Source organism: Schistocerca americana, chromosome 2, assembly GCF_021461395.2.
Source record: "Schistocerca americana isolate TAMUIC-IGC-003095 chromosome 2, iqSchAmer2.1, whole genome shotgun sequence".
NCBI classification, from domain to species: Eukaryota; Metazoa; Arthropoda; class Insecta; order Orthoptera; family Acrididae; genus Schistocerca; species Schistocerca americana.
In genome coordinates, this window is record NC_060120.1 from 170,146,517 (window position 1) to 170,172,142 (window position 25,626).

Here is a 25,626-nt window from a genome sequence, read left to right on the forward strand (position 1 = left end):
TTCAAATGGCTCTGAGCACTATGGGACTTAACAGCTATGGTCATCAGTCCCCTAGAACTTAGAACTACTTAAACCTAACTAACCTAAGGACAGCACACAACACCCAGCCATCACGAGGCAGAGAAAATCCCTGACCCCGCCGGGAATCGAACCCGGGAACCCGGGCGTGGGAAGCGAGAACGCTACCGCACGACCACGAGATGCGGGCATTTCATACGTAAGTACAGTCCGAAGCAAGGCACATGTGACATTTTTCCATATACGTAGAGCACAGCTATAGGTGAAACTCGTGTTATACTAAAACAATACAGCCAGTACTTGCATCACTTATCAAAAACTGATGACCAGAATAGGACTCAGAAGAGTATAATGAATAACTGTTTCTTTTGTTCATGGTGACAGGTTTCGACCTGCCCAACACATCATCTTCATATCTGGCGCCACAAGTTTGTCAACAGCGGGATGACTGACGTGCTAGAGTTTTCTATTATTCACACCGCTGTTGACCAATTGCACCTTGCGGCGCCAAATCTGAAGATTGTCTGCTGGGCAGTTCAAAACCGGTCGTCATTAATAAAAGAAATAGTAATCCAGACGTCTATGCGATTGCAGTCTTTCTCGGCGTATTCCAATGATGAATTCTTCTCGGGTTACCAGCCAAGTGGTGGCGTCGACTTTTCGCAACGTTTCGATACGTTTCGTACCCATCATCTTTGCCAGGAGATCCAGACGTTATTTATTGATTCATTATGACAGCTGACGTCACGGTTCCTCAGAAATGGTTGCGACAAGGAATGGTAGTACCTCATGACTGTTCTAAATCAGCACCCAGCGGACAAGGACTTTTCGCTTCTGTGACATCCCGTAAGTCACATGAGTCCTCTGGATGGTGCTAAAGAACAGTAGTTTCAAGGCAAATATCTAAAGCTAAGAAACAGAGGCAGCCAGATAAGCTCACAGCCTCATAGCTAAAAGGTATTTGTCACAAGGCATGGACTCACACCGTTCTTCTCAGGGCCCTGCAGGTATAGGGCCTAAACTTCGGACTTATTATCAAGATCTGTCAGATCAGTACTCAAGGCATAAGTAAATCAAAATCTCTAGTCTTACAGGAGATTTTATCCAATACAACATCGACATTGTTGCTGTTCAGGAAGCACGTACTGAAAATGAGGATGAAATGAACGAGACAGGAAAAATTCCTGGCTTTGACTTACTAGGAGCAGCATACCATCGCGCTTACGGAGTGGCAACACACGGACGGGCGTCAGTGAAGAATGCACATTTATGATCTGTATGTGATCTCAATTACATCCAAAAAGTTACAGAAAAATTGGAGAACTACCAATAATGAATGTACACAAAGCTCCGGCTATCTCTTTACCTCCAAATTCACACCCTGCCATATATCTAGGAGATTTTAAGTCACCATACTCAATGTATGTATAACGAAAATGATGAAAATGCTGAAACCGTTGTAAACTGGACAGAAGGCAATAGCTTATATTTGGTGTTTGATGCAAAGGATGAAGGAACATTAGTATCAGCAGCTTGGAGACAGGAGTATAATCCAGAGCTAAGCGTTTTAACAACTAATGAGAATAAATCACCTCTCCAAAATTAGCGGTTTGTATTACAAGACTTCCCACATAGCCAACACGGTCCAATCTTAATTGAAACAGGGACACCTAGCCCACTCGTTATCATCCAACTGTTATAGGTCAATAGATACTGTTGAGGCAGCCGGCCGAAGTGGCCGTGCGGTTAACGGCGCTGCAGTCTGGAACCGCAAGACCCCTACGGTCGCAGGTTCGAATCCTGCCTCGGGCATGGATGTTTGTGAAGTCCTTAGGTTAGTTAGGTTTAACTAGTTCTAAGTTCTAGGGGACTGATGACCTCAGCAGTTGAGTCCCATAGTGCTCAGGGCCATTTGAACCATTTTACTGTTGAGGCACACAGTTTCCAAACATGAAGTAGAGAAGCATGGTCATTACTAAGGAAGTCGCTTGGAAACAAAATCAAAGTGTGAACACTCATATATTAGCTAAAAGGATTGCATCACATTTACTATACACTATACACTATACTATCAAGAGCACCAAGGGATAAAACTCACACAAGGTACATCAGAAGCAAACTTACATTGCTCAAAAAGAACACTAATGAATAATTTGAGTTCTCAAGAACTTTCTCTGTATCTGAAATTTCTGTTACACTAAAATGTAAAAAGCTGGAACGGTACCGGGAAATGATGGAATCCATCCAAAATTTCTTCTTCATAGTGGGAACTATGTAAACAGATGACTGGCGGATTTCTTCACTAACGTTGTGATATCTGGTTTAATCCTATAAAAAATGAAGCAATAAAAAATCGCAGCAATACTCAAGCCCAGAAAGTCATCAGACCAGCCTAAAAACTATCGACAGTCACGCTATTGAGCACTATTTATAAGTTCCTCGAAAGCATTCCTTACACTCGGATCTGTCCTGTGATCTTTCAGAACATTTCCATTCAGCAAGCTGGATTCCGACCAGGATAGAGCTGCACTGATCAGCTCTTATATTCAACAACATTTATTGAGGCAGGAATCCAAATGAAGCAGAAAACATCAGTTGCTTTCATTGATCTAAGCGCAGCGAATGTCACTGTTTGGAGGCATGGACTGCCTTATAAATTATTACAATTTGCCCCATGGAGACGGACAACAAAAGTAATTGACAACATGTTAGCTGCTAGGACATTTACATTAACTGCAAAAAAAGACATTACCTGTCCGCAAGTATTGAATACTGACTTACCACAGGTATCAGTCCTTGTTACCTCCTGTTTAATTTGTATATATAGATACATGGTATTCTTCCAACACAGTTCACAAGGTTTGGCTATGCGGACACTGGGTATAGATACATGGTATTCCTCCAACACAGTTCAGAAGGTTTGACTATGCGGACACTGGGCATATAGATACATGGTATTCCTCCAACACAGTCCAGAAGGTTTGGCTATGCGGACACTGGGCAATAGCCACCCAACACAAAACCTTTTAAACGATTGAAGAACTAACTTCTGATGTACTCTTAAGCCAGTATTTCCATAAATGAAGGTTGCAATTGAACTGAAATAAAACAAAACTGGCATGTTTACATCTGTTCAATAGATTGCTATTCACAGCCCTTGATGTCTATTTCGAGGGAGGCGAACTTCGTCATAACAAGCATCCAAAATACCCAGGGATCACGTTAAATAGGACACTTTCTTTTAAGGAGCACTTGACTCGAACATCTTCCAAGTTCAATTGTAGAAACAACGTTCTCCATAAACTCTGTGGCACTCTTTGGGGATAGTCAGCAGACACTCTCTGAGTATCAGCACTCGAATTGGTATACTCAGCTGCAGAATACTAAGAGCCTGCCTGGCTTAATAGTCCACGCGTTAAAAAGATAGACGTACAACTTAATGAAGCCATGTGCATTGTTAGTGGATCAATACGATCTACTGTTACCTATCTTGAGTCACAGTTCGCCTCCTGTCATTAGATGGAACAACGCGCTACTGTTTGAATACCAGAGGATTGGTGATAACACTGGCCTTCCAATATTGAGAAAAGACTAAGATCAAGACATCGCACTCTTATCGCAGCCTGGATTCTCTCAGAAATTGAATTCAACAACATCAAACAATGGAAACGCTGCTGGTAACAAAACTGTCCTCTACAATGCCTGAAAATGTCCTGCATGCAGAAGAACCTCCAGGATTTGACCATCCTCGGGCAGTTAGAACTACCATGAACCGCATCCGAACGGGATATAGAAAATGAACAAACACTCTCCCCAAGTGGGGCAAATCTGTGTCACCATCGTGTGACTTTGGCGTGGAACAACAGACAGTTGCTCCTGTTGTATCAATATGTCCCGCACTTGCCTACAAGGGTCGTTTCGAAGATTTCCTGACAGCGACGAGTGGCGTTATAAAATACATAAATAACCTTGAAATTCGTATAAAGCTAGGAGGTACTCCGGGCAGCTCTTAGACTACAAACCTAGTGACAGAAACACAAGAAAAAGTTTGATACATTAGTTCTGTGATCAAAAGGAAGGAGGATGTGTAGACCGGGTGCTGATACATGATTGTAAAACTTGCAACGAAGCTATCTGCAGTGTTTGGGCTTCAGCTGGCTAGAAAGCAGACGAAAATAGACTTACCAGGCAACTGGTGGCCAGTAAAGCGGTTCTTAATTACGGAGAAGAGGAAAATAACACAAAGTAAAGTGAGAAATAAACAGCTACAGGAGCAGAAACAAGGGGGAGGGAAATAGAGATGACATCTTCGTATTACTGAACACGTCTTGTACGTAGTCACGATGTTGGGGTCTTGTATCTTTCTTCTAGTGAAGCAAGAGGAAAAAGATATTCCCAAACTAATATGATTCTGCTAGTTACAAATAACGATTTTACGTAGTTACAACAAAAACGATTCCACATTAAATTAATTGGACATTAAGCCCGTGAACGTAAGTCATGAAGTAGAGGGCGGTAGTTTGACACGGCGGAGCTGACGTGCTGCAGGTATTACGCAACAGCGTGTGGTCGCAGTCGCGAAAACGCCACCGCCAGCTGTCCTGTCCCCTCCGTTACATCACGGCGGATGACCACGACAAATGGAAAAACACTTTCATACATATATGGTGTTCGTCAGCATTGCCTGTGTTCTTTCCATTGCATTAGTAGTCGATGATCGTACTGTAATGGATTCGTTATAATGAGGCGTGGCAAAAATTTAAACGTTAAAGGAGTAAACGAAGCTTCGAAAGACAAAAGCTTACTGAATTAAACTAAATGGTACACAGAGTAAGCTACAGCAGTGCTGTACAGGATAAGGCAGCTAATGTATCTACAACGACGAAATACACTGAAGCGCCAAAGAAACTGGTATAAGCATGCCTATTCAAATACAGAGATATGTAAACAGGCAGAATACGGCGCTGCGGACGCCAACGCCTATATAAGACAAAAAGTGTCTGGCGCAGTTGTCAGATCGGTTACTCCTGCTACAATGGTAGCTTATCAAGATTTTAATGAGTTTGAACATGGAGTTGTAACCGGCGCACGAGCGATAGGACACAGCACCTCCGAGGTAGCGATGAAGTGGGGATTTTCCTGTACGATCGTTTCACGAGTGTACCGTGAATGTAAGGAATCCAGTAAAACATCAAATCTCCGACATCGCTGAGGCCGAAAAAAGATCCTGAAAGAACGGGACCAACGACGATTGAAAAGAATCCTTAAACGTGACGGAAGTGCAACCTTTTCGCTAATTGCTGCAGGTTTCAGTACTGGGCCATGAACAAATGTTAACACGCTAACTATTCAATGAAACATCATCGACATGATACATTTGTATCTACAGCAGATTAGTCCGTACGTTATTTCTGTCAGTAAGAAATGGATACAGCTCTAGCTATAAATTCTTCAGAATGGTCATTAATTTGGCTGCAATGCACGTTTTTCGCATTTCGTTGTGCATTGGTGAGAGATGTTCCTAAAGATGAATAGAATCGAAACGTGGCCACCGCACGTGGGGTTTCTTTAACGATCCACTTGGCGAAACGTGAGAGCAGAAAGCGTTCGAGGTCAGGTCCATAATGTTTATGGGGATAAGGCAGATATCATGTGGGTAAGGCTGTATGACGTGAGGAGCGAAGCCTGTATTATTAATATTGATAGAGAAATGGATGATACCATTGATGCAACTGTTAGTGGTTGATAATGATGAAGATAATTTTATGATTCGTGCGGTTGTCACTTTCCCATTAGAGCAAATTGATTGCAAGTTTCAAACAGTTATGAACACATTAAAGGTGGAAATTTTCTGCAACCAGAGCATTTTTTAAATGTATTATTGATATTTTACTTGACAATTTAGTATGTAACTACTGATCAGACTCGGGCGAAATGGTGGCAGTAGTACTTTCAAGGGAACACGTTTGGAATAGCCCGATACTAGAGAGACGGCTAAGTTGAAACATTTGTAGGCCAACTTTTCACAGTAATAAATTGCAAAAGTTTTTCTTTATTAGAAGCAACTTTAAAAGGAAGAGCGCACTTTCTCGTCATTACGGCCAACAAAGGCAATTTCAGAGCATTATAACCAAGCGATTGCCGCTAGGAAGCCATTCTCACTCAAGTGTAAACAGGCAATAGGTTGGGTAAACTCTTCCAGGTGGCTCTTTTCCATTTTGCAGTGTGTCACAGCAAAACTTCTGCTCGAACAAAGCGTTATGTAATGAATTATTATAGAAGGAATTCTAAATGAAACACGAATTATATTAGACTACTGCTATCTGGGCACTTCATATTCGTAAAAGAACAGAATCAGAGAACCGAATTTGGCTGTTCCCTGGTCCCACTGCATGCTCTGCTACTGCTGATTTATCTACTACTGTTAACATAAACAAAACAAATACAAAATAAATTTAAACAGTACAGCAGTCTGGTTTTGGGTTCTCTTTATCTCATGGTATAACTAATAACGTATTGGATTGCAAATAGTTATAGAACAAATTTTTTTATACCGAGTCTACAGTCTTCTGATTGTTTTGATATGGCCCGCACCCATTCCTCTCCAGTGCCAACCTCTTCACGTCAGAATACTGCTCGCACCTTACTTCCTCAAGTATCTGTTGGATGTATTCCAATCTCTGTCTTTCTCTACAGTTTTTGCCCTCTACAGCTCCCTCTAATACCACAGTAGTCATTCCCTGATGTCTTAACAGATGTCCTACTATCCTGTCCCTTCTTCTTTTCAGTGTTATCCACTTGTTCCTTTCTTTTGCCGATTCTGAGGATAACATCCTCATTCCTTATCTTACAAATCCACCTAATTTTCAGCATTCTTCTGTAGCACCAAATTTCAAACCCTTCGATTCTCTTACGTTACGGTTTTCCCACAGTCCGTGATTCACTGCCATATCAATGTTATGTTTCAAATGTACAGTTTCAGGAATTTCTTCCTCAAATTACGACCTATGTTCGATACTAGTAGCCTTATAATTATTACAGCATAACGTCGCCTCAGCTGAAGTTTTATTTAACAGAATCGTTATCGAGTCATACACAACCTTTCCATGTCGCCTTGATGCTCTGCACTGGACACAATGCTACAGCATGCTACGTCATATTACCTCAGGAATAGGTTTACTTAAATGAATTAAGTAACTCAGACGATGGATAGCTTTCCTCTAATGTGTTATGAGCTTAACAGAATCTGATTCCTAAACAAGAAAATTGGCAGAATCGGTCGTAAGAGATTTGAAATCATTTACTACAGCAAATTGATTTCAGTCACTGTGTCGTCATCTTCAGTGCAAATACAGGGTGATTCAAAAAGAATACCACAACTTTAGGAATTTAAAACTCTGCAACGACAAAAGGCAGAGCTAAGCACTATCTGTCGGCGAATTAAGGGAGCTATAAAGTTTCATTTAGTTGTACATTTGTTCGCCATTTCAGCCAATAAAGTTTTTGGTCCCTTTTTCCTCGAAGGTGCTACTGTAACTGGACTACAGTATCTGGAGATGTTAGAGAATTGGCTGTTCCCTCAGCTCGAACAAGAAGCACAACAATTCATATTTCAGCAGGATGGAGCGCCACCACATTGGCACTTATCTGTCCGTAACTACCTGAACGTCAACTACCCGAGGCGATGGATCGGCCGCCAGGCAGCCCTTGACAGAGCACGTCATCACTGGCCTCCAAGAAGCCATGATCTTACCCCCTGCGATTTTTTCTTGTGGGGGTATGTTAAGGATATGGTGTTCGGGCACCTCTCCCAGCCACCATTGATGATTTGAAACGAGAAATAACAGCAGCTATCCAAACTGTTACGCCTGATATGCTACAGAGAGTGTGGAACGAGTTGGAGTATCGGGTTGATATTGCTCGTGTGTCTGGAGGGGGCCATATTGAACATCTCTGAACTTGTTTTTGAGTGAAAAAAAACCTTTTTAAATACTCTTTGTAATGATGTATAACAGAAGGTTATTTTATGTTTCTTTCATTAAATACACATTTTTAAAGTTGTGGTATTCTTTTTGAATCACCCTGTATTAATATCTTGAATACTTAAGTAATAAAAGCGCATATTACAATTTCAACATAACGTAAATACAGAAGAACTTAGCAGCTAACGAAACAAATTTTGAAATGAGTTCAGAATTCTTACGAACGATGCTGCCAATTTCCTTATTTACAATATTGCAATCGCTGAGCAGATGGTTCCCAATGGAATCCAATTTTAAGGAGAAACTAATCAAAAAAATTACAATCCAAGGACGAACGCTATACATCTGATACCACCGTAACGCGTTGCTGACTGTTACACTCCGGTGCCTTGTTTAAATGAAAGGTGGGGAAAGTGAAGGCATATGCCTGTAACACCGTACTGGCATCTATCAGTATGCAAATAAACTGCTTCCTGAGAGATAAAGCTTTATACTAGCGGAGCGTTCGTGGCTTATTATGAGAGGTATATCGTAGTGTTGCAGTTAGTCAAATCTCTGTAGTAGGCATCTGTTCCTTCCAATTACCAGCAAAAACAATTGATTACCACATCGGAAAATGTTCCAAAGAGCGTTACGGATCCGCCCAAGAACGCTCGCGAACTCTACCTTGTTTTAAATTACGCCAGAAAGTGTTTTCTGTTACCTAAATGGAAGAATCGTGTAATCGAAACAAATAATTCGAGTGCTGTATCAGTCGAACGCTGAAGAATTACGGATACCAATTGTGCCTCTCCATTAGTTACTGAAAGGTAACGCACGAATGTCTCTACATATTCATTTGAGCGATGCTCTCAGAATAAAATGGACGTAACTAAGAAATGAAGTCCGCAAGCAGTTGTGGAGACCTATTGAAACATTAACTGAATTTTCTGCCGGTGCTTGGCGGAACATGTTAATAATATGAAATAGGGAAACACTTCCTAATATTTATTTGCTCACGAACAGGCTTTCGGCTTCTTAAGCCAGCTATCAAGTGAATGTCACTAATACAGATAAAAATCTTACATTGTAAGCTTTCACGGCTGGTACTGACATAACTTAAAACTTCTGGACTAATAGGCCGCGGTCGAGGCATAAAACTTTCTCCTAACGTTTTCACACCGACTGCAGGAGACATCTTCAGAGGTAAAGTGGCTACTTTACCTCTGAAAACGTCTCCCGCAGTCGGAGAGGAACCGTTAGGAGAAAGTTTTATACATCGACCACGGCCTAATAGCCCAGAAGTTTTAAGCGATGAGAGATAAAAACGTTGTACGACTTACAGATATTATTTGTAAAAAAGATACATTTTTTTGTAAAGAAGATATATTTTTTGTCTTGTAGAAAGAACTGCGTTAACTAAAAAAACGGATGAGGGGAAACAAAGTTTTTATGTGGAGTTACATTTAACAACTTATGTGAAATAAGGTGAAATAGAATCTGAATCTAGTACTTGTTACTAAAACTTAATCTAACACAAGGAAAAAACAAAACTGAGCTGGATCAATGAATGTTAAATTACTGTTCTGTGTCATGTGTTTGTTGATTTCCAGCATTTCCGGTAGGACCATTATTCTGCTTTTCTTAGCAGAATGTAAAATGTAAACCTTCATATCGTATGAATGGTCTTTTTTTAGAAGATGACCACAAAAGTTGAATCATTCTTTTTTAATCTCCAGCTTCTCTAATGTTCGAGTAGCCTAATTGCCGCGGTTATGCCTGACTGACCGACATAAACTTTTCGCACTGCTTGCATGTGAGTTGTCTTTACTATTGAATTAAAATTTTGATATGCTGTTGTTATTCTAAACTGCAGTATTGTAGTTGCGAGAATTTAACTTTTTTGCACTGTTATCTGAAATGGAGCCAATGTACGGGATTGTGTACCCGGTTTTGTAACTAATGACTGACGGCTGTTGGCCATGTTACAGACGTGGGGTAATTTTACGCATTTTATTTCTCATAGTGTACTGTCAATCACGGTAGAGCTATAGCCGTTGCTGGAAGCATACGTTGGATGTTCTGTATTTCTGCATGAAAGGCTGTTCAGATAATGGAAGAAATATGAAGCCATACACCATCGAATGGAAAGCTGCTTTTGCTTGGCTGTGTGGATGGCAGGAGCTATGTTTTTGCTTTAAATGCTGAATAAGTGTCTTCTTGTGCTAATTAAGATACAAGAAATTTATTGGGGAGCCTCCTAGTTCCACTGCAAATTGAATTTTCTTATGTTGCGAGTGTAAAAGTGCTGTAGTAATATGTTTAATTGTCTAGTGGTTCTGGTCCATAAACCAAGGCACACCGTCCACATATCCGAACCAGTACTTAATTTTGCAGTTTAGTGGCTCTTTCTGCAAGAAATTTTGTTCGAAATTGTCCTTGAAAATTTTAGATAGTATAGGGCCACTCGCTGTAAGGGGCCTTGCAGAATGTTGATGTAGACGTCGATGTAGAATACCATGCTGGTCTACCTTTGGAACGCAATACAGCAGCGATTCTCCATGTCATGGATTCGACATGTCCTTGGAGGGCTTTCGGCGGTGTGGCATCAGATGTCTACGCATAGGGTCAAGCAATTCCCGTAAATTACCGGTCGGTGGTTTGGAGGCGCGGTTTTTTCATCTGGTTCAGATCAGGCGAATTTATGACCAAGAAATTAACGTGAGTTCAGTATAATGCTTCTCAAGCCACTGTAGCACGATTCTGGACTTGCGACACGGACAGTTACCTCGCTGAAAGATGCCATCGCCGTCAGTGAAGACATCCAGCTAGAGGGATGCAGGTGCTTCGTAATTTCTGAAGTCGTTGGGGGACTACTCACGTTGGTGTATAGAATGTATGAGACTTGGCGATATGCCGTCAGACTTTCGGAAGAACATCATCCACATAATTCCGAAGATTGCAAGAGCTGACAAGTGCGAGAATTATTTCACAATCAGCTTAACAGCTATTACATCCAAGTTACTGACAAGAATAATATACAGAAAAAAGAAAATTGAGGATCTGTTAGATGATAAACAGTTTGAATTTACGAAAGGCAAAGGCAGCAGAGTGTCAGTTCTGACGTTGCTGTTGATGATGAAAGCAAGACGGAAAAAGAAATCAAGACACTTTGGTAGAATTTGTCTACCTGGAAAAAGCGCTCGACAATGATAAATGGTGCAAGCTGTTCGAAATTCTGAGAAAAATAAGAATACACTATAGGAAGAGACGGGTAATATACAATATGCACAAGAACCAAGAGGGAACAATAAAAGTGAAAGACCAAGAACGAAGTAATCGGATTAAAAAGGGTATAAGACAGGGATGTAGTCTTTCGCCCCTTCTGTTCAGTCTATACACTGAAGAAGCAATGGGGAAATAAAAGAAATGTTCAAGAGTGGAATTAAATTCAAAGTGAAAGGATAACAAAGTTAAGCTTCGCCGATGACATTGCTATCGTGAGTGAAAGTGAATAATGATTACAGGATCTGACGAATGAAATGAACAGTGTAGGAGTACGGCCAGAGCAAGGAGTACATAAAAAGCATTCCTGGCCAAGAGAGATGTACTAGTAAGCCTTAATTTCAGGAAGAAATTCCTGAAAATACATTTAGAGCACAGCATTGTACGGTAGTGAAACATTGATTGTGGGAAATCAAGAAAAGAAGACAATCGGAGCATTTGAAATGTGATGCTACATCAGAATGTTGAAAATTGGGTGGACTGATAAGGTAAGGAACAAGGAGGGTCTCCGAAGAATCGACGAGGGAAAGAATATATGGAAAACCCTGACAATAAGAACGGACAGGATGGTAGGATATCTGTTAAGACATCACGGAATAACTTCCGTGGTACTAGAGTGTGCTGAACAGGATAGAGACTGGAATACATATAGCAAATAATTGAGGTTGCAAGTGCCACTCTGAGATGAAGAGGTCGACACAGCAGAAGAATCAGTGGCGGACCGGATAAAATCAGTCAGAAGACTGATGACCCAAAAAATAGTCCGCAGCTGTCACGATGCCTTCGTATACTCCCACAACTCGTATTAAAGCCCTAGAGAATGGTGCCCCCCCCCACCCCCACCCCCCGCCCAAGCATAATACTGCTCCCACCGGACTGCATCCGCCTCGCGGTGAATGTTTCGTGCAGCTGTTCGCTTGGATGACCAAACGTGACCCATTCGACGATGCAATGAGATACCATTTTGGTCATGATCCAATCTCGACTATCCCGTGCCCACTGCAAACATAGCTGACATGTAGGTGGATGGAAACGCGTGGGGGTAGTATCCTGCGAAACCCACACGTTCAACAATATGCGCTGAACGATGCGATCTGAAACGCTTGTACCGTGCCTGCACCAGCACTGCACTCGAGCTTCAGATATGACACCGGTCGCCGCCTAACACGCTTTACAGAGCGGGCAAGACTTCGACTTCCATGTTGTGTGATAAGTGGTGGACGTCCTACACCCTGTCACCTGCTCTTGGTTTCGCCGTCCTTCAACCATTTTTCGTAGATGCTCACGACAGTAGCACGCGAGCAGCAGACCCGCTTCGTTATTTCCGAGATGCTCATTCGCAGATCTCGCGCCACAACAATCTGGCCTTTGTCATAGTCTCTTATGTCAGTGGATTTCCCCATTCGCCGCCCGTGTCGCTTGAACGACTCCACAGTTGTCTCTGCTGCCCTTATGCTCTTTCCTTACTGAGACAAATGCCAGCAGCTCCACCAGGCGGCAAACAGCCTCGTTGTAGGTAGCAGTCATAACTTTTCGGATCTTCAGTGTATGTCTTCAATACCAATATATTCGATCTACAGTAGCAGCTGAATCTACACAGCTGCAGCTGCTGTTAGCCAAAGAACAGACGTCACTAACAGCAAACGTATTGCTGTAATACATTATTTTATTGCATTTAGATGTATTTTACGTTAGAGTTAAGCAAATATGGCACCACATAATGGAGAAAGTCTGAAATTCGTAGCGCTGGAAGCAATAAAATCATTTATATGACTAGTTACGGCTATAAAGATTTATTAGGTGGGTGGTGATTTTTGGGAGGGAGAAGACCAGACAGCGAGGTCATCGGTCTCATTGGATTGGGGAAGGACGGAGTAGGAAGTCGGCCGTGCCCTTTCAAAGGAACCATCCCGGCATTTGCCTGGAGCGATTTAGGGAAATCACGGAAAACCTACATTTATTAGGTTGGGCTACAAGTTCATAGTGTTTTTGTTTTGCGTATCGGTATTACGGTTGCTACTGGTTTATTTATCGATCGTCTTTTTTTATTTGTAGTTCACTGATGTTATTTGATTGAACACATTGCTGTGGTCGCTAGAAAGTGGGGTGCCAAGTGGAGAAATCGAAACATTTTCGGCGTATTCTTCTGTTTGAGTTCAGTAGCGGGGTGACAGCAGTGGAGGCACCCACAAATACCTGTGCCGTGTCTGGGAATAACGCTGTTGGGCACAGCACGGAAAGGAGTTGGTTTTCTCATTTTGAAGAGGATCGTTTTGACATTAGTGACTCTCCACATTCTGGGAGCCTTTGGGGGGGTTTGATGAAGATCATTTAAACGCATTAATCCGCAATGATTCCCGTCAGATTACTCGAGAACTGTCAAACACGATGAAGTGCATCATTCTATCATGAATCGAGATTTTTATGGGAATGGTTTAAAAATCCGGTGTATGGGTTCCGCAGGCTCTAAACCCAAATCATAGAAATCAGCACGTGCTCGTCATCAACTGTCTCGTGAGCAGCACCGACCATTCCTATCCTGTATTGTTACTGGTGACGAGAAATGATGTCTTTATGCTAACATAAGGAACAGAAAAGAATCATTGAGCTCAGGCAAAGCAGCAACTCCCCGAACAAAGGCATGCGTGTATCCACAAAAGATAACATAATGCCTTTGGTGGAACAGCGACGACGTGATGTACTAAGAATTGCTTCCCATTAGTGTAACCATCACTTCTGGCACTTATTGTCAACAACTGAGACGTCTTACATCCTGCCTCGGGCATGGATGTGTGTGATATCCTTAGGTTAGTTAGGTTTAAGTAGTTCTAAGTTCTAGGGGACTGATGACCTCAGATGTTGAGTCCCATAGTGCTCAGAGCCATTTGAACCAGCACAAAATTGGCGTCGTGAATTACGCAACCTTCATGAGAAAAATTGCCCGTGGGACAAGGGAAAGGCGTCAGCCGAGAAATAAACATTCATTTTTGAAACAACCTGTACTATATGTGAACAGTTAAGCACAGCTCTCCAACATAAAACAACAGAAATAATAACAACTATACGTCAATATCAAGGTCTTTTTTTGCTCCCCAGTGAATAAATCGTTCAATATTGGAAGATCGATGTTATCAACAATCTCCTGGTATTCACGCAGTGGCGCACTCCTCCGTCTGAAAGCAGGAGGCAAACATAAGAAAAGCTGGAGCAGTGGGGCTTAACAACATTACAATTAACACGAAAATATTACAGTAATGTAACACAGTATCATAATACACCGAAGAGACAAAGAAACTGGTACACCTGCCTATATCGTATAGGGCACCTTCGAGCATGCAGAAGTTACGCAACACGACGTGGCAGGGACTGGACAAATGTCTGAAGTAGTGCTGGAGGGAATTGTCACCATGAACCTGCAGGGCTGTCCATAAATCCATAAGAATACGAGGGGGTGGAGAACTCTTCTGAACAGCACGTTGCAAGGCATGCCAGATATGCTCAATAATGTTCATGTCAGGGGAGTTTGGTGGCCACCGGAAGTGTTTAAACTCAGAAGAGTGTTCTCGGAGCCACTCTGTAGCAATTCTGGACGTGCGCGGTGTCGCATTGTCCTGTTGGAATTGTCCAGGTCCATCGGATGCACAATGGACATGAATGGATGCAGGTGATGAGACAAGATGCTCATGTACGTGTCACCTGTCACCTCATCATTACAGACCCTCCACCAACTTGAACAGTCCCTTGCTGACATGCATGGTCCATGGATTCATGAGGTTGTTCAAAAATGGTTCAAAGGGCTCTGAGCACTATGGGACTCAACTGCTGAGGTCATTAGTCCCCTAGAACTTAGAACTAGTTAAACCTAACTAACCTAAGGACATCACAAACATCCATGCCCGAGGCAGGATTCGAACCTGCGACCGTAGCGGTCTTGCGGTTCCAGACTGCAGCGCCTTTAACCGCACGGCCACTTCGGCCGGCCTCATGAGGTTGTCTCCATACCAGTAGACGCCCACCTGCTTGATACAATTTGAAACGAGACTCGTCCGACCAGGCAACATGTCTCCAGTCGTCAACAGTCCAATATCCCGTGTTGACGGGCCCAGGCGAGGCTCAAAGCTTTTTGCTGTGCATGACGGGTATACGAGTGGTCCTTCGGCTCCGAAAGCCCATATCGATGATGTTTCGCTGAATGGTCCGCACGCTAACAGTTATTAATGGCCCAGCATTGAAATCTGCAGAAATTTGGCGAAGGGATTCACTTCTGTCACGTTGAAAGATTCTCTTCATTCGTCGTTGGTCCAGTTCTTGGAGGATCTTTTTCCGACCGCAGCGGTGTCCGAGATTTGATGTTTTACCGGATTTCTGATATTCACGGATATGGTCGTACGGGAAAATCCCCACTTCATCGCTACCTCGAAGAAGCTTGTGTCCCATCGCTCTTGCGACGACTATAACACCACGTTGAAACTCACTTGATAACCTGCCGTTGTAGCAGCAGTAACCGATCTAACAACTGCGCCAGCCACTTGTTGTCTTATTTAGGCGCTGCTGACCGCAGCGGCGTATTCTGCCTGTTGACATATCTCTGTATTTGAATACGCATGTCTACAGCAGTTTCTTTGGCGCTTCAGTGTAAGATGCAATATATGAAGCCACAGTAGGAGCTTGTAAACGATGTCACGAAAGACACTGGAAGAGAGTAACGTACGGAGATTTTAAGGACTTTATCTATTGAAAGGACGATATACCACATACGCTAATCAACATTTTATTAGTTCTGTAGTTCCTGTTTCAAGATAGTTCTAATTACGATTTTTGTATCTTCTTTAGGTCAACAATATGTTGGGTGAATATTTGTGATGGCATGAAACTGGTCGTTATTACTAAATCGCTTTGATGCAACGTTGCGGTTTTTATCATTTGAAATGTATCATCACAGTTGCAGTTGTTCATACACTAAATGATTTTTAAGACACAAAGGAATTAATGACATGAGCTGCAACTGGCCATTGATTTAAATCCATGGTGAAAGTATAAAATTTTTTCCAGACCGGGATTGCTTAACAGGCAGACACGCTGATCTCAGCCATTTGGACACAGCGGTCATCGCAAGTGCACTGAATACCCCAACGCATCTACCGTCAGACGCAAATTCCCAACTTATTAACACTACTGACGTAGTGCTCCTTGCCCAATATCCTCATTAGTCGCGGCATTGGGCCTATTCCCGTAAGAGATCGAGCCTGGTGTGCATCTACGCTGAAGTGCCTGAAAGAGCAGACATCCGATGTACAAGTGATTTTCGTTCAGTCCTTGGCATAGAAAGAGTCAACATGACATACACTATTTCTGAAGATGAGGGTCCAGCGTCCAACCGACGACCAGGTAATTAGAGACGAAGCACATACTGAGACTGAGCAAGAAAAATCTTTTATTCACAAAGCAACAACCCCGGTATTTGCCTTAAGCGATTTACGAAAACGACGGAGAACCTAAATCTGGATGGCCGCATTTGAAGCGTTCTGTCGAACGCGATTCCAGTGTCTTAACCACTGCTCTGCTTTCCTCCGTGTTTGAAGAAGAATAGTTTCCTCTCTTAAGCAGAGTGAACATCCGGAGTGCGGTTTTTGTGACCTACAGAAAGATTTCTGTACAGCAAACAATAATTTCCAAACCGTATGCCGCTCTTTGTGAACAAACTCCGTTCAGCAGAGTCGGCCGTTCACGCGCAGTGCTTTGTTCTGGCACTTGTCAGACGCATGCGTCCGGGTTTTCCATTCCTATACTGCTAACCACCTCACGTCGCGTCACACATTTCTAAAGTGAAACGTTATTTTGCCGCCGGACGTGTGCTGCATGGGAGATAAAGAAATATCATTTTTATTTTGAACTGTATTTCTCTGGTATACCCAAGAATACAAATCCGGAAGCAAATAATAACTTTAAAAGTTATTCTGATGCAGTGCACTAATTGTTTCAAACATTTGTTTTCCAAGGCAGGTATGCGGCGGTAAACTATCAAAATAAGGCTCTACAACACCCATCGATGATATAGCATTTTGTTCTGTTACTGCTTAACCAACAACGGGGTCATAAAAGCGGGAGCAATTGTTTGGACTCAGAGAAGAGCGCTTCTATTTTCCTAAGAAAGTTTCAGAGTGATGTACACTTTCAACTCCAAAACGTTTGTTTATGACTGTCAGATTTATTCATAATCACCATGATGTTAATTTAAACTATGATGTCGTCTTCAGGAGTAAAATTTTTTGTCTGTGTATATGGGGAAAAATGTAAACAAACTCTAACGTCTATAAACGTTTCATTCCACAGTGAACGAACACTATGACATGTTTATATGCGATAAGGACTGTTTAAATATTTTCACTTGTGCACACACAAGAAATTTTCCACATGAAAATGGCATTAAGGCGGGAACTGTAGTTGTGGTGACTGGAAATAAGCTGATAGTCAAAGGTGAAAATGTTGTCTATCACGCATCAGGATTCACTATATTTAAAAATAATTAGTTTTCGTTAATTAATGAAAATGGTCGTCGGAAGTGCAGATTAAGTATATAGAAATGACCAATAATCTTCTGCGAAATTAAAAGCAAAGGAATCAACATTAATAGTGGAAAAAGAATAATATTATCATACGCTAGGGTTTGTAGGGGGAACGAGTATACCGAAGCGGTAGGAGATGAAATATGTGTTGATGGGATCCAATATTAGAGTCAGAATTTTACAGAGATTTGGAAGACTGTCAAGTAAGGTCCACGGGATAGGTAACATCACCGCGGAATTTTTAAAATCATTGGTCGACGTGGCAGGTAACCTATTATTTTCCGTTTCGGAAAGGTAAAGTTACCAGAAAGGCAGTTCTGACATTATGCTACTTTCCTAGGACTGGTCGTCTTATTGTTTCTTCTTTTCCCTAGCGTTTGTTCCGTATAGTGCGTGGTTCGCTTTCTCAGGATTTGGCCAATTTTTATTTTATTATTTGACTTTGTGGCAGGATGCTCTTCTGACGCCACAATCGACAAGGTAACCTGAGGAAGACGAACAAGGGAAAGGAGAAGAAAAAGAAGATACTTTGCTGCCACGCTTGAAGTGAGCTATTTTGGATCGTACTGGAGCGCTGCTCTAGACTGAAGCGATGTGATCACTGCTTAAATTTAGACTCAAGTAACACAGATACTCGCAGAAATGACTCTCATATTATGATCAGTAGGCTGGGTATTATTATTAGTCCATTCTTAATCGTAGATGTCGACTGCATCACAATAAGTTATGAAATGGCTTTGTAGAGGGTAAATGCGATCTATCTAGTCATGGTCGAAAACAGACAATTTTGTGGATGTAAAAACAGTACGATGTATTTTAATTACATTCTTGCAGCTGGCGCAACAAGTCAGTTTATTAGTAACGACTGCATCTGTTGAACTTAGTCACATTTCTCAAAAGTAATAAATGCAATTAATGCAAATCAGTTTATCAATCTTGACAGCTTACAAATCTGTCACTGCCATATGTAGGACTAAGCAAAGTAACACTACCGAATTGAGCAATATACCGCCGCTAGTCAAGACACTGTTTTACGTATCTGAAATGAAGGATTCTGTAAACTTTTATTCAGAAAGATTTCTTATTGTAGGTGATAAACAACTTTTATCGAGATCCTGTAAGCGATTGGATTGCCACAGAGGGCTGATTTATTTGGAGGAGTGTGAAAATGTGTTACGTGTTAACATCAAGAAATGCAGTCTTATTATTCGACTAAGAATTTCATTAAAAGACATGCATACAACCTTATCGATACCATAAAGGCCCGCCATATTTTGCTCACTAGCCTCGTCCAGTGATTTCGTAATGAAACATTTAGCAGTCGAACACCTGGAATTTAAAATATCATCCACTAGAAATCGAGAAAAGAGACATGCATGTCATAATACGCTCCCTGTAGAACACTCTCGACCGATTCAGTAATGAAAAACTGCAGAATCAAAGCCGAAAAGTTCGTTTTTGAGCACTAAATGAGAGAGCCTAACATGTGCCAGTGATGGATTTAAAAGTCATCAGAAGTGATAAACTAATTTAAATTAGTTACATTGCGGAAGTCAATGGACGTGGCACCAACCTGGGTGCCGTTGTTTACGGCGCTCTGGGTCTCAAAGATGAACAGAATGAAGAAAGTGGTGGAGGGTACTTCTGGTACCTCCATCGTCTCCATCCTTTCCACTTTTTCATTCGCGAGTTCTGTGCGACAAGAATAACTGCAAGTAATCCTCCTTGTGAGCTCTAATTTCCGTTTTTCTCGCCTTGGTAATTGCGCGAGATGTATCTGCGAGGAAATAATGTGTTACCCGACTCTCTTCTCTGAACGTATGCTCTCCGAATTTTACCAGTCAACTCATCCGCGACACACAACGCCTCTCTTGTACCATCTGCCACCAGGGTTTGATGAGCTTCTCTCTTAATACTCTCGTGCTTATGCAGCAGTCTAAAGTCGAGGCACACCGCTCGTCGTTGGATCTTCTCGATCACTTCTATTAAGTATGTCTTGTAAGTGTCCCAGATTGATAATTAGTACTCAAGAATCATTCGTGCAAGTGTTTTCACTGGCATTTTTACGTAGACAAGCTACGTTTCCTTAGTAATATTCCAAAGACTATCTATCTTCTTTTCCGAGTTCAATACTGTCATTCTATTTTAGGTCGCTCCTGACTGTTACTGATAATTATTTTATGGTTGTTATTATTTCATGTGATTTATCGCTAATAGTGAATCGAAGAGTAATGGATCTCTCAGTGTATTACAGAGGGTCAACTGCCACTTCCTGCATCAATCGTCGATTTATGAGGACTTCCTAATTTCGCTACAGCTTTCCTACAGTCAAAAGTTTTGGATACGAAGGGCCTGAGGTAGATTTTGTCGTTAGCCACTACATATTGTGTATCTGTTGTGGACAGTAACGGTGCTGTAACACTTCCTTGGTACACCCATGAACTTACATTTACATCTGTCAATTTCGCCTCGTTAAGATCGACAAGTTCTATCTGTTTGGAAGACGTCAATGCTGTCGAAAATCTAGTCCAGTAATATCTTCAGAAGACCTCAGGCAATACGCCATGAACGTGAGCACCTCTGTGTACGGCACTCTACCCCTAGTGGCCGAACAGAGTGAGCTCAGTTTCCGAAGATCTCTGTTTTTAGATCCCTATAAAGATTTTCGTTCTCCGGAAAGGCCGCAGTGCTTCAGCATAAAAGACTTTCTATTGTTCTAAAAGAGAACGATGTTAAATTATACGCATCTATTCCAAGACCTTTATTAAAGACGGAAATGACCTGTGCTTTTTTCCCCTTCGTTTCCCCAGTGACAATTTTTGTCTTACTGATGTGGATTATTCACTGCTAAACGAGTAATAAGAAGTCTAATACTCCCTACCGGACGTGTCTTCCTTACCACAATTTGCGGTAAGTTCGTATGGGACCCAACTGCTAAGATCATCGGTCCCTAGGCTTACACATTACTTAATCTAACTTAAACTAACTTAAGCTAAGAACAACACACACACACACCCATGCCCGAGGGAAGACTCGAACCTCCGACGGGGATAGCAGCGCGAATCTGTCAAGGCGCCTTAGATCGCACGACTACCCCGCGCGGCTATGTACACTACTGGCCATTAAAATAGCTACAACACGAAGATAACGTGCTACAGACGCGAAATTTAACCGACAGGAAGAAGATGCTGTGATGTGCAAATGATTAGGTTTTCAGAGCATTCACACAAGGTTGGCGCCGGTGGCGACACCTACAACGTGCTGACATGAGGAAAGTTTCCAACCGATTTCTCATACACAAACAGCAGTTGACAGGCGTTGCCTGGTGAAACGTTGTTGTAATGCCTCGTGTAAGAAGGAGAAATGCGTACCGTCACGTTTCCGACTTTGATAAAGGTCGGAGTGTAGCCTGTCGCGACTGCGGTTTATCGTATCGCGACATTGCTGCTCGCGTTGGTCGAGATCCAATGACTGTTAGCAGAATATGGAACCGGTGGGTTCAGCAAGGTAATACGGAATGCCGTGCTGGATCCCAACGGCCTCGTATCACTAGCAGTCGAGATGACAGGCATGTTATCCGCATGGCTGTAACGGATCGTGCAGCTACGTCTCGATCCCTGAGTCAACAGATGGGGACATTTGCAAGACAACAACCATCTGCACGAACAGTTCGACGACGTTTGCAGCAGGATGGACTATCAGCTCGGAGACCATGGCTGCAGTTACCCTTGACGCTGCATCACAGACAGGAGTGCCTGCGATGGTGTACTCAACGACGAACCTGGGTGCACGAATGGCAAAACGTCATTTTTTCGGATGAATCCAGGTTCTGTTTACAGCAACATGATGGTCGCATCCGTGTTTGTCGACATCGCGGTGAACGCACATTGGAAGCATGTATTCGTCATCGCCATACTGGCGTATCACCCGGCATGATGGTATGGGGTGCCATTGGTTACACGTCTCGGTCACCTCTTGTTCGCATTGATGGCACCTTGATCAGTGGACGTTACATTTCAGATGTGTTACGACCCGTGGCTCTACCCTTCATTCGATCGCTGCGAAACCGTACATTTCAACAGGATAATGCACGACTGCATGTTGCAGATCCTGTACGGGCCTTTCTGGTTACAGAAAGTGTTCGACTGCAGCCCTGGCCAGCACATTCTCCAGACCTCTCACCAATTGAAACCGTCTAGTCAATGGTGACCGAGCAACTGGCTCGTCACATTACGCCAGTCACTACTCTTGATGAACTGTGGTATCGTGTTGAAGCTGCATGGGCAGCTTTACCTGTACACGCCATCCAAGCTCTGTTTGACGCAATGCCCAGGCGTATCAAGGCCGTTATTACGGCCAGAGGTGGTTGCTCTGGGTACTGATTTCTCAGGATCCATACACCCAAATTGTGTGAAAATGTAATCACATGTCAGTTTTAGTATAAAATATTTATCCAATGAATAGCCGTTTATCATCTGCATTTCTTTTTGCTGTAGCAATTTTAATGGCCAGTAGTGCATATTAGTATTGAGAATAAAAACTATTACCCGCCCCACGTGGCCGAGCGGTTCTAGGCGCTTCAGTCTGGAACCGCGCGACGCTACGGTCGCAGCTTCGAATCCTGCCTCGGGCATGGATGTGTGTGATGTCCTTAGGTTAATTAGGTTTAAGTAGTTCTAAGTTCTAGGGGACTGATGACCTCAGCTGTTAAGTCCTATAGTGCTCAGAGCCAATAAAAACTATTCACATATTATTCAGTCTCCACTCAACTGTTTAATATGTTTATTTGTCTGATATCGGTTTCGAAGGAATTATGTCTTCATCTATGGACATTATAGTTTTGTGGTCCTTGTGATATAACCATAAGTATATCTGGATAACGTACTGCAGCATCCCGAGGAGTTATAACCATAAAATTTAGTTATATGAGAATGCGACGCTTCTGCACTACGCTCCAAATTGTCTAACTATTACAGTGAAACGTAATTCTTCACTCTGCGTCTTAAAGAGCAGAGAATCCGTCTGTTTAAAGTAAAATTATAGATAAGAATTAATTTCATGACAGCTGAGTTAGTCGACAATAAATCAGCATGGTCTGTACTCTATATTGTTAGAAGCTGTTGGATGCTACACTGAAGAGCCAAAAAAACTGCGTTTTCAAATACAGAGATTTGTGAACAGCCAGAATACTGCGCTGCAGAGGGCAACGCCTACATAAGACAACAGGTGTGTGGCGCAGTTGTTAGATCGGTTACTGCTGCCACAGTGGCAGGTTATCAAGATTTAAGTGAGTTTGAACACGGTGTTATGATCGGCGCGCGAGCGATGAGACACAACATCTACGAGATAGCGATGAAATGGGGAATATCAGGAAACCGGTAAAACATCATATCTCCGACATCGCTTCGGCCGCAAAACGATCCTGTGAGAACGGACCAACGACGACTGAAGAGAATCGTTCAACTTAACAGGAGTGCAAACCTTCCGCGAATTGCTGCAGATTTCAGTGCTGGGCCATCAACAAGTGTCAGCATGCTAATCAATCAATGAAACATCATCTATATGGGCTTTTGGATACGGAGGCCCTCTCGTGTACCCTGGATGAATGCACGACACACTTTACGCCTCGCCTAGATCCGTCAACACCGGCACCGGAAACATGTTGCTTGTCGGACGAGTCTCGTTTCAAACTGTGTCGAGCGGATGGACGTGTACGGGAATGGAGACAACCTCATGAATCCATGGACCCTGCATGTCAGCAGGGGACTCTTCAACCTGGTGGAGGCTCTGTCATGGTATGGGACGTGTGCAGTTGGAACGACATGGGTCCCCTGATACGTCTAGAAACGACTCTGGCAGGTGACAAGTACGTAAGCATCCTGTTTGATAACCTGCATCCATTAGATCCATTGTGCATTGACCAATTCCAGCAGGACAATGCGACACCCCACACGTCCAGAATTGCTAAAGAATGGCCCCAGGAACACTCTTCTGAGTCTAAACACTTCCGCTGGCCACCAAACTCCTCAGACATGAACGTTATTGATCATATCTGGGATGCGTTGCAACGTGCTGTTCAGAAGAGATTTTCACCCCATCGCACTTTTACGAATTTTTGGACAGCCCTGCAGGGTTCATGGTGTCAGTTCCTTCCAGCACTACTTCAGACATCAGTCTAGTCCATGCCACGTTGTGCTGCGGCACTTTTGCGTGCTCGCGGGAGCCAAATCAAATCAAATGGCTCTGAGCACTATGGGACTGAACATCTGAGGTCATCAGTCCCCTAGAAATTAGAACTACTTAAACCTAACTAACCTAAGGACATCATACACATCCATGCCCGAGGCAGGATTCGAACCTGCGACCGTAGCGGTGGCGCGGTTCCAGACTGAAGCGCCTATAACTGCTCGGCCAGACTGCCCGGCTCGCGGGAGCCCTTCACGATATTAGGCAGATGTAAAAGTTTCTTTGGTTCTTCACTGTATATTCACTATATTTCTTGAAAGAAGTTTCCTGGTTCAGATGGCTCTGAGCACAATGGGACCGAACATCTGAGGTCATCAGTCCCCTAGAACTTAGAACTACTTAAACCTAACTAACCTAAGGACACATCCATGCCCGAGGCAGGATTCGAACCTGCGACGGTAGCAGTCGCGCGGTTCCAGATTGAAGCGCCTAGAACCGCTCGGCCACAGCGGCCGGCGAAGTTTCCTGCATTGACTGTTTTTTTCTATGCATTCTATTTTTGATTTTTATACTGCCGTGTCGGGACACGTGGTCCATCAGCCGAAACGGGGATAGGATGAGGAGGAATGGACTGAGAGAGGGGTTAGGAGGTGATTGATACAGAGAGGGAAAGGAGGAGGAGATGGACAAAGAGAGGGGGGGGGGGATGGTGGAGATGGAACGAGACACCGGGGGATAAGAAGATGTAAATTAGAGTCACATAAATATCAAGAAACGTGTGCTTTCGCTTTCCCTTCTTTTCCACCTGAACAGACTGTACCACAGCAACGTGTCGCAGAGAACAGCTCGTACCAAGTAAAGTTTACTTATATATCTACCTGGGAGATTGTTATTGCTTAGTGAGTCCTTGTCAGGTCACTCACTTCATAAAGTACGTCGTTTCAGTTGTGTTAGCATGTTCAACAAAAATGTTTAACTACCTAAACACATATGTTTTGGGTCGCAATCATATAATTTAATGGGCAGTATGTGATTGGCCAGGCTTGAAAACCTGTAGCCATGATAGCCAGTTCCGCACAAAGTGCAACACACAGACAATCCATTTACTAGTGCGACGGAGCACATAACTATGTGCAGCGACTTATCGTGGCAACCAATTATATTTCAACGGTCTCACTGTGTACCGTATTTTGTAGTATATAGTGATATCGCTGTGTAGCTAAATGACTGCTGTCAGCTTAATGTTACGATCTCAAGTTGATTCCGTATTTCTAGATTTCCGGAAAGCTTTTGACACCGTTCCTCACAAGCGACTTCTAATCAAGCTGCGGGCGTATGGGGTATCGTCTCAGTTGTGCGACTGGATTCGTGATTTCCTGTCAGGAAGGTCGCAGTTCGTTGTAATAGACGGCAAATCATCGAGTAAAACTGAAGTGATATCACGTGTTCCTCAGGGAAGCGTCCTGGGACCTCTGCTGTTCCTGATCTATATAAATGACCTGGGTGACAATCTGAGCAGTTCTCTTAGGTTGTTCGCAGATGATGCTGTAATTTACCGTCCAGTAAGGTCATCCGAAGACCAGTATCAGTTGCAAAGCGATTTAGAAAAG